Below are 17,924 nucleotides of genomic sequence, written 5' to 3'. Positions count from 1 at the left end.
AATCGAATAAATATATATTGTACAGAACCACGTCATGGTGTGGGGCGATAAATTTCAAAATGAATATTAAATTGTTTTATAATTTATGATATATTGTGTAAGAGCAAAAAAACTCCTTAAAGAAATCGTCACTAAGTTAAAATTCTAAACTAGTTGACATTTGGAAGGACAATGTTTAAACAGACAAATCAGTAATTCAATTGTAAACAATATGATCAGAAACGATTTGGACATGGTCCCTTAAAAATTAATCATGTTTATAATATAAATAAATGAGTTTGAATGTTATCATTTCCCATGAAACAAGCCATAACACCAAAAGATACATTTTACTCAGTCCATTTCCGTGGCAATAAATAGAAGGATCCATCATTTTATTTATCAAAATGAATAAAAAAGAGAAGAAATCCGAAGAAGTTGACTTGGAAACTAATTTAAGTGAACGCGACATTGTTGTTTCAGACGACAAAGAAGACTTTTCTGAGATTTGCCACGGGGTATTTACACAAGAATCGAATATAATTACACACCGAAACAAATTTCATAATAATCAGACGAATTACGCATGTGACAAATGTGAAAAGAAATTCGAGTTCCGAAGTCATTTGAGTAGACACCAAATATTGGTACACAAAGGCCGCAACAAGTTTACAAGTGACAGATGTGAGAAGAAATTTGTAAAAAAATCGAGTTTGAATATGCATAAAAAATTAGTACACAAAGATCGTGAAGATTTCACATGCAACAAGTGCGAGAGGAAATTTGAAAATAAATCAAATTTGCTCAAGCACAAAAAAATATTCCACGAAGTATTTCAGAATTACTTATGCGAAAAGTGCGCCAAAAGATTTGGTAATAAACAGCGATTTCCACGACGATAGCAAACGTTTCGCATGCGACGAGTGCGAGCAGAAATTTGGACAAAAATCGCATTTGCTTTCACACCAAAAGACAGTACACGAAGGTCGCAAAGATTTTGCATGCAATAAATGCGAGAAAAAATTTGGGCAAAAATCAGGTTTGTACAAACACCAAAAAACTGTACATGAAGGTTGCAACGATTCTGCATGTGACAAATGCGAACAGAAATTTGAACAAAAATGGATTGTGATTCACCACCAAAAAGACAATACTTAAGAGTTGTAAAAATTTCTCATGCAATGAATGTCAGACGAAATTTGGACGAAATCAGATTTGTTGAAGCATCAAAGAACAGTACACGAGGGACGCAATGATTACGCATGCGACAAGTGTGAGAGAAAATTTGGACAACGAGGCAATTTGATGAGACATCAAAAAACAGCCCATGAAGTAGGAAAGATTATCCATGCGACAATTGCGACAATAAATTGGGAAAGCAAAGGAATTTGATTAGACACCAAAATACAGTTCACGAGCTAGATTTTTCATGCGACAAGTGCGAGAGGAAATTTGGAAATAAATCAGATTTTTCGAAGCACCAAATGACGGCCCACCAAGATCATTAGATTTGTGTACTTACATCGAACTTCAGTTGACATTAAAAAACAGTTTATTAAAATTCTTGAAAACTATTAATCGGACAATTCTCGGAGTTTGTTAAGAACACGTATGTGATAAATATGATTTTTTTATAATCAAAAATGTATGCACAATTGCATCTTATTTCACGTCAAATGATAATCCAGCTTTGATAAATAATTTTTTGCTCATACGAATTTCTCGAACTCATTGCAGACATATGATTTGAATATTTTCTCAGAAAATAATTTAAATTTCATCAGTGAAATAATGAAAAGAGCCTATTTTTCTTGAAAATTATAAATGTATATAGAAACTTGATAGATGTTCAAGTACAAGCTTTTCTAAAATTTCAATAAAAATTGGGCCAATATGATTGTGTCATAACTGAACCTCATGCTATCAACTATCATCACACCTTTGTTCACTATCTTGGTCGGTGCTTTTCTTTTTTAACCGGGTTACTCCTAATTGCTACTTATTTGGCTCGAGCAAACCTCAGCCGAGAATATTTATTATATGTCTTGTTTAAAAGTATGAATGGGGCGTGTAATTTTATTGACTACTGGATTTGTTATAAACGTCGGGTAACGAAAGGCCCCTTAAATTTATCAAACATGATTTGATAACTATTGAACGATTTTGATAACTTTGTGGATGGACAGTGGACACTGATTATTTCTGCTAAAAGAAAAATGAAGGGTAAGAACAATAATGTTTTATTGAAAAATTAACGTAAAAAATATCATTTTTCTTGGTACTTACCACATTCTGCCGTATTTAAAAATCAACAGCTGCCGGCTGCGGGAGCGGCAAATGATAATTTGCCTGGGGGCGGCACATTTTTTAATCCACTACCGGTAGGTGCACCAATACACACTTATATTTAATTTATAAACTTAACAAGGAGATAAAATAGAGGGAATTCGCAGTGAATGAATTATTCCGACGCATAAAATGCGTGAAACTTATTTCATTAAAAACTTTTTTCTCTTACACTTTGCCGAAAAATGCCGGGATCTTGGTAAACAAATAAATTTTCCCGGCGCGCGAGCTTTGCGCGCACAAAATAATACACATACCTACATAAGAAAAGCCTGGTAAACACACGCACGCGCGCACAAGTGCCTACGCTCTTGCGTGCTATATAGTGCGTATGAGAATAATTAAGCTTAATGAAAATGCAGGAAGTTCGGATTTCGGAAAAGCATGTGCTGTATCACGACGCAAGTTTTGCAGCGGTAGTAGGTAGTGCTCGCACACACACACATACACGCACTCAACGCATATAACGGAGTGGCAGATGTGGCAATGATAAAATCCAACTCTCGCTTATAGTCACCCCGACTCCCCACTAACACTCGCTGCATAGTTACGCGTCGATCAAAACCCTAGAAATTCCGTCCAATATCGCGACATCTAGACGTTGCATGTATACGTATATATTAATACGTAGACACAGGAAAAGACGAAAAGAGACTCCTGATGGCAGAACTGCTGTTGCGGCTTCGGCAAAGTTTATCACCCTTGAGGAACCTCATGTATACCCGCGTAAAAAAAATTCACGTTTCGCGAAACTTTTGCGAAACTTAAAATCCGCAAGTTGATCTAAACTTCATATGAACTTTGGGCCATGAGACTCGCCAAACTTTGATTTCGGTGACTTCAAGTAGTGCAAGTTTGGCGAAACTTTCGCGATAGTTTCGCGAAACTTTAATTTTCATTTCAAGCATTAATAAATAATAAAAAAAATTATTCATTTCTTAGCTTCCAGTGTAGGCTTAATGAAGAATTAGATAAGCGATTAAAACTTCGCAGGCATTTAAAAGATTTTTTTGTATTAAAGATTTTTTTGGGAGAGTCCTCGGGTAGGATTTGAACCTGGGTCCTTGAGAGTGGGAGTCGTGAACGGTACCAATTGAGCCATGTGCGTAATTTACATCGGACACAAAAATAAGATATTTATGAAAAAGTTATTATTGAAGCTGAAAACCAATAAAAAGCCAAATCAGACATTCATTAATTGTAATTTATAGTAATTTTTTAGTTTTTTATAAATATTTACGATTTTTCATACAAACAATTTTTGTTCGGGACATGCTACACTACTCAACAAAAGTATTGAAAAAAAAGTTTCATCAAAATGTTGTCAATTTTCAAATGCTTCTATCTATCTTTGTCTATATTCATCGTATCGAGACGAACTTTTTTTTGATTTCTTGGAAAAAAGTTCCAAGTTACAAAAAGCAAAGTTTAGCGAGTTGTATGAACGAAAGTTCGTACGAAGTGTATATTAACTGTGCGGAATGCAGAAATTTACACAAAATGTACATTAAGTTTCGCGAAACTTTTGCTATCAATGACTCTACGAAGATGTTAGTTTGGTAAGTCGTTTGGGCCAAGGTTTCTACAAAGTTTATATGAGTTTTACGGAATGTTTCGCAAAACTTATGCGAAACTTTCGCCAAACTTGCACAATCAATGAGTCCATGAAAACGTAAGTTTGGCAGAGTCTCACGGGCCAAAGTTCATATGAAGTTCATATAAATTCGGCAAAATCGCCAAACTTAAAAAAAGTTCCGCGAAACCTAAATTTTTTTACGCGGGTACGTGTGCATGGTGCAGTCCAATGTGTTACTTAATTATATAGACTATACTAAATTAGTTGCTCTTGAACTTATTTCTGATTTCTTCTCATATTTAGAGCAAAGCATTATTTTGAATGTTCCACTAAGCTGTATGAGAATTGCGATTCAGTGTATGCGTGCAAATTTTCAAACTTTCAAAACTATAGGTGTTGGGTCCACTTACAGCCCAACAAGAAATAAAAAGGGTATTTTACGATACAAATGCCATGAGTAACACTTTTTGATGGGTATTGTGCGCACTTTTATAGTATTGTGCTACGTTCACATTTAAACTCCCTTTTTGATGCATAAGCAAACATTAAAAAGTAAAAATTATTAAGAAGTAAAAATTAGGATCTCTTGCTTAAGAATGGGTTAACGCGCAGAGCTGATTATGAGGATCGCTCAACGTAGCTTGAGAGAAAAAATCTCAAGTCAACTTTCTCAACTATTACGGATATGCATGCACTATAGCAGAGGCATATACGTCTAAATTTTCTAGTTTTAATCGCACGTGAGACAGAACCCGACTCTACACATCATCGACGCGTTGTGCGAAATTTAAATTCAATTTTTTGCCCACTCACGCGTCAATGTTACAGCGATCACGAGGATAGGCGCGCTTGATTCAATTTGCAAGGGTAGAGCCGCGCGCACATCTCGCACGTGCGTACTTCATTCGATTGACAGCTGCACGAACGCTAATTATCGGCTCCTTTATCGTTTACCGCCGGCGTTGCAGGTCGAGGTGGCCATACGTGTAAAGTCGTTATTTCTCATCGCCCGTACGTCTCTTCTACTATTTTTTTTCTCATCGTGTGCGCGCGTTTCGATGCAATTTTCTTATTCGACCGCATCTCGGGCTCGGCAGCGGCGGAAGCCATAACTCTGGATTCTGTGTGTTAAAAATGCAGTTATGTAGCCAGTCAGTTTCACATTTGGATTATATATAGGTAGCGCCACGCTGAAACGGAAGCGTTTATTTCGCGTCGGCTGCAAATTTTCCTGCAGCCGCGCGTCGATATGTAGTACGGTACTCGTGGGCTAGATCGTCCATTCGTTTTCCGGCTTTGTAGCTGACGTATCGTATTTGATGAATACCCTCGACGTCGAGCACGTATTATAACTGCCCTCGGCACCCATTGACAGCTACGTGCGTACGAGTGCGAAGCCTGATGAGAGGCTAATATCGTAGCCACGGTACCGCCTACGAGTAGTGGTGAGCCCCATCTCGACTGCGACTTTTGAATTATTATTAACGGCGTTATACTCTGTATTGCTTTATCTTGTGCTTACGTTTGTCTTTGCTTGAGTTATGACAATGCCACTGTGTGTGTGTGTGTGTGTGTGTGTGTGTGCGTGTAAGCGAATGTGGGAAAAAATCAATACTCTATCAGTATAAGCTATAAAGCGTCTTTCCATATACGCGATTATGAATGGATCCTTTGATGAAGACGAGAGTGAACGATTGACCTGAAACGGGAAGAAAACGAAGCTCTCGTCGTTAGTGTCGTCGTCGTTGGAGTCAGGATCACCGTATGAATGTAGTATGTATAACTAGCTCCCGCGTACAGGCTGCATACAGTGGCGCGACTATTTTCAAATTCATATCCATTCAGATTCGATCACTCTGCGCCAATGGTATAGCAAGTGTACAAACACACACACGCACTCGTGCGCTCATAATATACATGAAGCATACGTCTGTAGCAATCAAGTATACATCTCAAGTTTCGATGATTTATTTCGTATGTTCCTCGCGAACAGACGCGACTTTGACAATATTTTACTTTTTATTAGGCATTGTCCCGATATGAATTAATCATGAAGTGGCGCACTTGCGTTATCCAAAATATTATCATTATTATTATTTCTGCAGTGTAACGTCTGTAAAGCAGATCACGAACTTTTTTTCACTATATGTAGTGTAGCAGCAAACCAAAACCGTACCGTGCGCATGACTTCGGATGACAGGAGTGCGCAACCTCTTGGCAACTAATATCGGGACAATGCCAAATAAAATTGACTGCAGTATTTCACACAAAAGAATATCTCGCTTAAAGTCGTATTGGGGGATGATCGCAAATTAATATGAGTCATATACTCAACAAGATCGAGAACTTTGCAAGTAATATCGGCTAGAGAGTTTAAATGATTTGCGTTTTAATAATCACATTTTCTTGTTGGGACGAGCGTAATGGGAATGATAATATCCGGACTGGTCGGTGTACTGCAAATGAAATTCCTTTAAAAGCCAGAAAATGTGCATCAATGCTGCATACGCTATTCGGAATAATAGGAAAAATAATGCTCGAACACGGTCGAAACGCTGTCTTTCTGCGTTGAGTAGTGGCAAAAACTGTCTAGTCAATGAGTCGAGTCGAATAGAATTTGACTACGATAAAAATAAAAAAACCGCTGCCAATTTATAAGCAAAGAGCTTCCTAAAAAAAAATGATATTAATGAAAGAGTTTGGTTAAGGAGGTCTGTACCCCACATTTTTAACCTACAAAGTCGAAAAATTTGTTTAATTTATATCATTTTTTCTAAATCGAAAATCAAAAAACGGCTCTATAGGAACCTTCATTTTATTGCTATGAATAGCTGGTAAAATTTTGAGTTAATTCCACCGACTAGATTTTCCGGAAAACGTGTTTGAAAATTTATAGCCGAGAAAACGGGTGCAAATTTCAAACACGTTTTCCGGGAAATCTGGTCGGTGAAATGAGCTAAAATTTTTACCAGCTGTTGCGAGCAACCATATTAATGTTCCCACAGAGCCGTTTTTCGATATTCGATTTAGAAGAAAATATATAAATAAAACAAATTTTTCGACAGTGTGGGGTATAGACCACCTTAAGAAGGTCTGTACCCCACATTGTTGACTTATAAAGTCGAGAAATGGGTTGAATTAAAATCTTTTTTTCTACACTGAATATCGAAAAACGGCTTTATGAGAACCTTCATTTTATTGCTCTGAATAACTAAACAAAGTTTTAGCTAATCCCACCGACCAGATTTCCCGGAAAACGTGTTTAAAAATTTAAAGCTGGGAAAACGTGTGAAATTTTCAAATACTATTTCCAGGAAATCTGGTCGGTGGGATAAGCTAAAACTTTGTCCAGTTATTCAGAGCAATAAAATGAAGGTTCTCATACAGCCGTTTTTCGATATTCAGTGTAGAAAAAAAGATATAAATAAAACCCATTTTTCGACTTTGTAGGTTAACAATGTGGGGTACAGACCTTCTTGAGGTGGTCTGATTTTTCTCGCGCTAAAGTCGACGAAAGGATTTGCGTACGAAACTATTTTTATCTCTGCTGTCATTTCAATATAAGGACTACTCGGTGTATGAGGTTGAGATTGACTATTTTTTTTATATTCTTGGATGGTCAGATTCGTTTTCTCGCACAAGAATGAGCGACATTTAAGCGAGAATCTCTTATCTTTACGTTACTAATTTTCTCGCGCTAAAGTCGACAAGGGATTTGAATACAAAACTATTTTTAATTCTGCTTTGATTTTTACTCTAAAACCATGTTTCATAACATCAGGTACTTCCAAATAAGGAATACGCGGTGTATGAGGTTGAGATTGACTATTTTTTTTATATTCTTGGATGGTCAGATTCGTTTTCTCGCACAAGAATGAGCGACTTTTGAGCGAGAATCTCTTATCTCTACGTTAATGATTTTCCTCGCGCTAAAGTCGACGAATGGATTTGCGTACAAAACTATTTTTATCTCTGCTTTTATTTATTCTCGAAGACCACGTGCTCTTCGTGTGGGCAGTCATGATTTTTAGCGAAAGCTGTCTTTGCGCTGCCATCGGCTCGATATGGATACAATGTGCTATAACGATCTTTCTTCGAGAGCTTTGAGCTCATTCGACTGCGCGCATTACTTTGCTACTGCCACTTGCAATTATACGGCAAGCGCATGGAGAGAGAATTTGAAAAATGCATCTCAACGCGAGAGAGATAGAGAGAAAGAGTAAACTGAGGAGGACGACGGAGACTCGAACACGTACAACACGCATCATCAATGAGAAAACACAATAATCATTGACATCAAGAGGCAGTAGCAGAAGCGGCAGTAGCAACGAGAGGAAACGCTCGAGAAACTATTATCCGGTAATATAACGAGAGACATCTCTGCAGAGGCAGCAATAACATCTCGTCTTACAAGTACTCCTGCGCGAGCGAGAATAATCCTCGATGCTGCTGCTCTATCTCACTCTCTGTCCCTCCTTGTGCAGCTTTTGCCTATCCGATGCATTCCCCAAGCCGTACAGTCCTGTATAATTGTATAGCTTTTAAGACTTGAAAGGGAATTAACGCGCCGGCAAAGGTCTTTGGATTTTGATAGCGCGACTTTATCAATTCATTACTACTTCTATGCAGCAGCAGCAGCAAAAGCAACAGCAGCAACTCTTGAAGCTCACTTCGCGGGCGTAAGTCTGTTTATTCGAGATAATGGGCTTCTTCGGGAAGAGAATGAGAAAGAGAGAAGAGAAAAGTTGAAGGTTAACGCGCGACAAAGCTGCACACGGCATACGCCGCTGGCTTCTAGTACGTCGTCGTCGTCGTCGTCGTCGTCGTCGAGCAGCTCAAAAGAGCCAAGTTATATTACGTTATTATAATATAGGTGGTATGCGCAAGCATTAGACGAGCCGAGGGTCGAGTTTAAGGCATGGCACACACCGATACACACGCACACACACACACGAGGAGAACTTCATTTTCCAAGCCATTACGCGCGCATGGTATTATTATCCCTACGCCACCGGTAAAAAGTGGGCCGGGCTATAATACAAAACTCGAGTCGTCGTTGGCTTCTTTTCGAGCGTATATTAATTAAATTTTGGGCCGATTTTTCGTCGAATATAATCGATGGATCGTTTGCAGGTGCGTGTATCGTAAAAAATGAGAAAACCCACTGAAGAGTGAAAACGCGTTACGTTATAAAGGAAAACGTCAAGCGGACGTCAGGGGGCACATGTACGCTACGCTTTGAGCTCTCATTTTTATATTTAATTTTCCGGTTTTATGTCATAATAACTACGATCAAACTCGTCGATTATATACACGGGAGCTTATTATATTTTTCGGCGAATCCTTACACGAGTATAGCTGAGCCACGCAGTAGCTTTTGCTTGAAATGCTCGAGTCAAAGAAAAAAAAAGAAAAATGAAAAACAAAAAAAGGAACATAAAACTTAGCCTTGGCGTGGCTGCTAGTTCGAGCTCTCTCTCTCTCTCTCTCTCTCTCTTTCTCTGGCAAGCTTGCCTCGCTTAAGACTCTTTTTATGTTCGCCAAGTATTTCTACCGAAGAATCGGTTCTTCTCGCGAACATTCTTCGAATAGTTGGCAAAATCAATCGAAATAAAAGACTCTCGCGCCTCAACCGCCCGCCTTTTCTTCAACTTTTCTCGCGCTTGTGCGCCACGTATTATATAGCATCGGCCTCTCTCTCTCTCTCTCTCTCTTTCGCGGAGGAAGCTCTCGCGCGCTCACATTTTTCGACGTATTTTGCATTATGTGCATTCTCGCGACGTATAATACAAGGCTATATAATGCACCGCGCGGTCGGAGAAGACGGGCGCATTTCTGCACGCGCTTTTCGGGGCTGGCGCAAGCAGAAGGATAAGTTTTTATTTAAAATAATTCGTAAGTGCGCGCAAGTGGGTGGAAGTATAAGGTAGTGCGCGAGCGAGAGAGAAAAAATCAGTTTTAATGACTCGAGCGTTAAAATGCCTGCGTGTATGCGCGTGTTGGCTTGAATAAATCAGGGGAAAAAGGAACGTTTTCGAGGTGGAGAACATTTAAGCTCTTTGCTCGGGAAGCATCCAAGAATTTTTCCATCAACCTCAAGAAGTAATAATATTCACTCTCTTGCTCTCTCTCACTCTGTCTCTCGCTCTCTCTTACCCCTTTACTCGCTTGTATAACATTCAACTCTCATACCCTCCTCCCCCGGTAGTAGCAGTAGCAGCATCCTATGAATAGGAATTTGCCCATCTTCTTCGCGCATAGCTGATATCTTTTCGACTATACACTATACGCGTTCCACACTGGCAATTTCGGCCCAGTATCATCCCCCAGCCACCAGCCACCATGCAGTGCGCGTTTCCATAAGCCGTGCATCCTGTGCCGAGAGCTATACAAATGCTTATTTAAACAATTAAAACTCCGCATCAGATTTATGCGCTCTCCTATGGCTTTTTTTCCTTTCCGCTTCAGTCAATTAAATCGTCGTTTGTATATCTTTAGCAGCGTGAGCGCGCCTCATAATTATTTTTCCTGTTTTCCCCCTTTTTTTTGCTCTCGCGCGCGGCGCACTTATTAGAACTGGAAAAGAGCTTAGCCGTAATTAGCCACCATTCATCGCACCTGCAGCTCTCTTTATTTCAACAAATTAGGATTTTCTCGTACTCTTCGTCTGCCTCGCTCCAATTTTTTTCTTGTTTCATCCTCCCGAATCGTTAGAGTCTGGGATTTCTTGATATCATCGTGTACATATAAGCGCGTACACGCACGCACTGAGCGTAACTATATAGCCAGCAGGGCCAAAATTCCTTGGGACACATACACGCGGAGAATTCGACGTGGCAATTTGTGCCCGATAACTCATTGACTTGTACTCCTGTATACGTATGCATGGGACGCAGCAGCAGCAACTGTAACATTACTTGCGTATATACAGAAATTCCAAAAAGGAAAATATTTCGTGTATGTGTGCGTGGCTCCGCATCCTGTGTGCACGCGTGTGTGTCGTCGTTGTCGTTTCGACGTGCATCGCGCGTGGCATTATATCGTTATTATCATTATTGTTAGTGTATATGCGCTCCCTTGCCCGTATATACACACATACATACACGCATTTAACGCCTAAGGGCAACGCTTTAACCCTTTTGCCTCGTGCGCGCCAAGGTAGAGCTTGCATACTTTTGCCTCGTGCACTTGGGAATTCAAGCTCTCTCTCTCTCTCTCTCTCTCTCTCTCTCGCGCACAGTTTTGGATCCAACCAAGAGAGTGCATACCGTTCCATTATGTTGCCTTCTCTTGGAGCTTAGTTTATCCGCACACGCCCAAGAGTGAACACGCGCGTGGGATAGAGAAAGAGAGAGCTTGTGAAAAACGCAGCTTTAATTTTATCCTATACGTGTATAGAGCATTGTATACACACGAGCTGCAGGACATCATTAAGCTGCCGTGCTAGCGCCGCTATCGCCCCCGGATGATCGGCTTTTATATCGTTATAGAGATTTTACTCTCTCTCTCTTTCCCTCTTTTTCTCTCCTTCCCCCCCGCAACCCGTAACCTTTTTCTCCTCTCTCTCTCTCTCTCTCTCTCACGAGCTTGAGCTCGCAACCCGCGCGCATATACGTTTTACTTTATTAAACTCGAGCTATACTCTCAAAGTACAAAAGTTTATAACGATACTTATTGCTTGAAACTCGTTGCTTCTATTGCACTGCCCACCTTGCCCCCCTCTGCTCAACTTCCATGACTGAGATTTGTACTTTCGGACTTTTTGATGTTTTATAAAGCTAAGGCTTGCTCTCTCTTTCTCTCAATGCTGCTGGGTTCGAGAGAGAAAGGAAGACGAATAAGTCAGTTCTTGTCGTTGTTGTTATTATATTAATACGAGAGAAAAGTTACTCCCCATCTTAAAAACAAGCTTTATCAACGAAATATGGTAAATAATTCGAACTGGGCACGATGCAACTCGTAGAGGGTTGGTACAGCAGCGTGCAGTAACAATTAAAGTGATTCCGAAGTCGGTCGCAAATTAAATCGAAATTCTTACGCATTGTTGTACGAGAAAAAGGAGAGCAAAGTAAAAAAATTTTGCCGCATACGCGTATACGTGTAGTTGTACGTACCGTGTGCAACGGGCGAAAACACAGGCAGGGTCGACGTAACAATGCATACGTATATAATACATGTATATGGTGTGCGCACGTATAATGTCGAAAAAAAGCACTTCTTCAAACGCACTCACAATAATATCAGCGCAGTCTACAAATACGTGTATGTGTGGGTGAAAAGTCTGCTGTATACACATACAGATGCATACTCGTCTCGTCATTCGTACACTCGTCATCGTACAACACGCGTGCATTATATGTGTACCCGAGGCTTTATATGTATATGTGTGCTCGAGCGACAATCCATTTTCATGCATCTTCAATTGTCGACGAAATAGGAGCTGCCGCGCGAAACTATGCCTCGCGCCGTGCTACACGCACGCCATTATATTCGGAAAGAGAGAGAGAGAGCGAGAGAAAAAAGAGGGAACGAAAATACTTTCCACCTCTTTCATTTTATATATATCACGTTCAAGCGAAACGACAGATTTCGTGTACGCAATGGTGTGGGTGCATGTATACGCATATGGTGTGAGCCGTGTGTGCGTGGATGCACTTAAGGGGTACAGGCTCGCGCCGGTATTAAATGCACGACGATCGTGACTCTGACACGTGCTCCTTAGTCCATTATAACGTGGGCGAGACAGTCGGTGCTGCTAGATAGATATATCTATACACGCGGTGTTTAATGCACGTAACTGCACTACTGCACGAGCTTGCGGCGCGGCGGCAGCGACTCGACGAGCTTTCGAGCATCGAGAGGAGGTGTCAGTGCTGAGAGAGAGAGGCTACTACCTCGTCGTCCTCGTATAGTAGTTCCTTGTCTTCGATACTCCGCCCTGTATATAGTCGCATGTACTCCTCTGCCTCACCCTACCTACGCAGCGTTAAGCGGCATAATTCGGTCGTTAATCAACGGGGGCTGTACATTATATGCACGGCACGGCCATTATATAATACGCTAACTTGAGAGCCGTTATATATGTATTAGATATAAATAAACGCGTACACGCCATCGTCGTCGTCTTCGAGACGAGTCGTCTTTCGTCGGGCACTTTTATTCTTATCGCTAGCTCGTATTGTATATACTCATCAGCCGATTTTGCTGCTACTACTGCTCATCCGTGCGCGCGAACGGATAAAGATTGACGTGTAGTATTATTGCACTATATACACAGGTTCCTGTGCTGCAGCTGCACAAGGAGCTACGCGCATGAGGGAGCGCAGTAGCGGCGCGCGCGTGGATAGCAGCAGCAGCAGCTCGATTCGAAGGAATTTAATTAAATGAAAAAGAAAATGTTTTTCATTCGGCTCAATAAAAGCCAACGGTTGGATTCGATTTTTCGCTCTTTGTCTCTTAGCTCGAGCTTCCTTAGTTGTTCTTCGTTATAGATCTTTAAACCACAGTAAAGTTTATCAGAAATCAACTTGGCTGAACAGGCAGACACACACCCAGCAGGAAAACTGTTTTTTTTCTCCTTGTTTTACTCTCAGTGGCTTACATACGCGTTGCTGTAATTTTTATTTTATTTTACTAAATCGAGGACTAGCCAACTCCCGGACTTTGACTTTAATTTATTGCAAGACTATGTATTTTTCTGCTTGTAGTTTTAATAAATATACCTGCAACAAAATGACACGCATTATGTCATCCAGGCTAATTTTTTTTAAAATAAACTATTAGGCTTACGTTAAGAAAAATAAAATCTGCATATCCACAGGTTAGATTTGCTCGTATTAATATACGCATACCGATTGCGCGCGACCGAAGCGATTTCGAGCCGCTAATCCCGTTGCTTCCTGTTCGCTCAGTTTATATACACCATGATACGATACATACAAACGAGACGCAAAGTTTCAATTATAGGCGCTCGACTGGAAAGTACAGGAGGATTGTAGTACTCGTAGCAGCGGCACGGTAGCAGCGGTGCACTGGGTAACTCGGTAAAGACGCAATGCTGGCAAAGGTTATAGCAAGAGAGACAGAAAGGGGAGGTATGACTGGTAACAACACAATTCGTCCCCCCTAACAAATAACAAGCTATATATACCACGTGTATACACACGTGTATATGTGTGTTTGTGTGTGTATTATATAATACACGTGTAGATTGCGCCTGGATCAAGTGCGCGCGGGGAGAGTTTATCAGTTGTTTAATCCACTCGAGAGAACTCGCAAACATAATACGAGACCGAAACCAAAAGAGAGAGAGAGAGAGAGAGAGAGAGAGAGAGACGCTGGCAAAGAAGAAAGTCACTCCTGCAGCCACGATAAGCGCATATACACATGGAGAGCAGTGCAGAGAGCATTTCTTCCAGAGACGCACCCACTCGCACCACGTAAATATCTAGGTCTCACGCTTGTATTAATTGCCAACTTCGGTTGGCAGTTAATTTATATCATCGTGTACTCGAGCAGCAGGAATACACGCGTGTACATACGCGATTGTGGTCTCGCTAGCTTGCGACGATGCAGCCAAAGAAACACTTTATAGGTATGCCACGAAATCTTTTTTTTTTTTTATATAATCGCGGAGCTGCGCACTTGTACGGCTAATATCGTCATTGTTATCGCGCATGACGATGATATATCCGAATATATAAATCACATGCCGACCGCTCACAAAATGGATAATACATTAAATACGGCCGACGTTGAGCGGCGCACGTATTCGAATAATAATCACGACTGCTCCCAGGAGCGAACGCGTCGACGTGCAACGGTCCTGATCATGCAGTATTAGCAGAGAATACATATTATATTGTCTAATTGTAAAACATACTCGCATGAATCCGATAGAAAGGCATCTGCGCCTCTGTGTGATGAGCGCGAGTGTATAGTACGTATGGCGGGCGGCCGGTGCATGACGGGGTATTGTGCCGATCGCTTGTGCTACAAGCTGTAATCTAGAGTAATCGGCTTATCCACTACGAATCATCGCTAAGAGGCTATGTATATACAGGCGAAGAGAGAGAGAGAGAGGACACACATGTACACTCGCGCAGAAGGTCTATTTATAGCTTTCTGTCTCTCACCCACTCTCTATCTAACTGCACTGTTAGCAGAACAGAAGCTCAACTTTGGGTATTCAGCTGCTATATAGATAAGCGCGTATCGAATATAAATTTTCCATACACGCTTTGAGGCAATATTTTTTAGCGATTTCTTTCTTTTCGTTGCTTTCGCGAAGCGCGCGCACAAATTTTCCGATATAATAAACCCTCGTTTAATTTATTAAGCGCGCGCGAGAAAAGAAAACAAAAAATATAGAGAGTCGATGCGCGCGTTTAATTAGCGTGTGAGAACTTTATTACTTTCTGACCCTGTTTTATTACAAGACTAAACACACAGTTAAAAAGCTTTTCATCGCAATTCGCGTCTGATAATATACTGCTTCTCTGGGCTGCAACCCTGCAGTGTATACATATAGATATGTTGTGTGTGCCGACACCCACCCACCCTATCCATCGCAGCCAGCCAAGCTCGGTCCAGATCGAATCTAAGCCCGAGTTGTTGTATACACACTACGTTACACAGAGAGTGAGCGAGAGAGGCCGAGCCGAGATGAAAAAGAAGAGAAGGAAGTAAGGAAGTAGAAGAAGAAGGAGACGAAGCCAAAGAAGGTATATACAGCAACAAAGCGAAGGAGAGAGAGAGAGAGAGGCCCGCTTTGCTGCTATGTGTATAAGGATAATTGAATACAACTTGATCGAGGCTTGGGGTATACGCGTTTCCACCCCATTAAATCAAGCTTAAACTCACTCACCTAACGGTGCAGCGGCAGCACTGCGCCATAGAGAGAGCGAGAGAGAATCGTTTTCAGAGTAGACCCAGCCAAGCCAGGAGTACGGAGCAGCAGCAGGTAGGGGAAGAAATGTTTACTGCTATTTCAAGAAAGTAAGGGGTACTATACACTCTCGACTCTGTGCTGCTGTAAGAAGTGCGCTGTATATATACAAAGCCAATCAGTGCATATCCCCACCTATCCGCCTTCCGCGATCCTCTACCTTCTCCTGCCCGCTTGTTTCTGCCCTAGAGCGCATTGTTTCTTCGATCGAATGATTTAAGAGCTTAAACACACATACACACATACACACACAGGCACAAAATCGTACGTCAATATAAGTATGCACACAAAGACCGGACGTGATATAAGGAACATAATTGAATTTATCGCTGCCGTGCGGGTTGTGCATAGCCCCGTGTATATATTAGTTTTAGTCCTGGACCTGCGACCCTACCGTGCCTAGAAACTTTGACGCGTTTTCGTCAACAACGCAACGACTTCGACGCCGTGATCAAGACGATAAGAGACTAAAGCGCGGTTATAAAGGATTTTATCGGGCAATTTGCGATTCGCTCGACGCATCTTTAGAAAAATTAAGAGAGTTAATTGCAACAACGAGGTTACACCGGCAATGCGATTTTAATTAAAATTTCGAAAGGGTTTTCAGCTGCGTATCGAAGGGCTTGGATCAGCTAAGGATAGAAAAGGGGAAGGGAATGGAAAAAAATAATTCTATGCGAGGTAGGAAAAAATATTTTTCCCTACCCTACGGCCATTAAAAAAGTATAGTCGAGTACATGGTGAACTTCGTCATACTTCTTCGCTCTTGTATTTTTGTGTGTATGTATACGTATATACTGTGTAAAAGTTCAGTATTCTTCAGAGTTAATTACGTCGATAAATTCTAAAAAGTAGCTCGATATAGCCGAGAATAAGAGCAAATTAAATTGAGTCCAGGCAATTGAAAGTTTACGCGGGAGTAACTAAGCGTTAATAAATGTATTCTAGCAGCAGCAGCAGCAGCAGAAGCAGGGTTAAAGATTCTTATAGTTGTGGTGCGCAGAGGCCAACTTTGGCAATCAATTCGGCCTGGCAATTTTGAAACTCTAGATCATTTTCTTACAAATTTTCGCCCTCGCCACCTCCCTCTTCATGGGCGCACTTGCAGCGGTAGCACACACTGCAAGCTCTAATTTCCAACCGAATTCCACGAGATTTGAGCCAAAATTAAAGCTCTCGCTCGCTCGCGCAAGCTTAATTCACTTTACCCGCTACGTATATGTACGAATTTAGAATGATTCAATTTGAGCCGGCAGTGTGTATACATATGCGGTGTGTATACGCAAAAACATAAATTCATAATTGGTGCGTAAAGTCCAAAGTACTTGTGACTGCATGGCACACGTATCTCTTTCGCAAACAAACTCGGCGAAAGAAATGCCCAGCCGAAACAAATCGGAACTAACGGAAAAAAAGAGAGAGAGAAATAAAAATATACAAACACTGGCCCAATTTCGAGATCAACCATAGAGAAGCAAACGCGCGTACAAACGAAACAGAGCGTAACGACAAAATACAGTGTGGCAGCAGTAGTAGCAACACAAAAAAAATAGGAGTACGGTCCTCTGCAGGTGATGCTTTTATCCGAGCAACGCCTCAAACGACACTCGAAACTTGCACAAAGTCGGCAATATGTGTGTGTATATATGAGTGTATATAGGGAAGAAGCAAGAGAGGAACAAACAAAGCGCGAGTAGCAGCAGCAGTAGCAGCAGGAGCTTGGGATAAAGAGAGCATCATGAAGGACCGTGTCAAATCCTGGCACTACGCGAGGTCGGATTAAACTTTCACTTTAACGAGATCTATATATGAGAGAGAGAAAGAGACGGGGCAGAGAAGCACCACACACCACTTCTCTGTACGCATTTATACGAGCGGCAGATTTCAGGATTCTGGTACCACCAGCGTATATGGTTGATTCTCTCAAAATTTGCTTTTTGCATTTCTACATGCCATGTTCTTAAACTAGTGAAGATAAGTCAAATCTGGATCGGTCGTTCATTCAAAATTATTGTATTTTTTCTGATTGGATAGAAATATTTCAATTTTTTAGAGTTTAGTTTAAAATCACCTCTA

Source organism: Trichogramma pretiosum, unplaced genomic scaffold (assembly GCF_000599845.2).
Source record: "Trichogramma pretiosum strain Unisexual culture from Peru unplaced genomic scaffold, Tpre_2.0 scaffold18, whole genome shotgun sequence".
Classification (NCBI taxonomy): domain Eukaryota; kingdom Metazoa; phylum Arthropoda; class Insecta; order Hymenoptera; family Trichogrammatidae; genus Trichogramma; species Trichogramma pretiosum.
The sequence above is the reverse complement of the archived record's forward strand: the minus strand, read 5'-3'. Positions refer to the sequence as shown.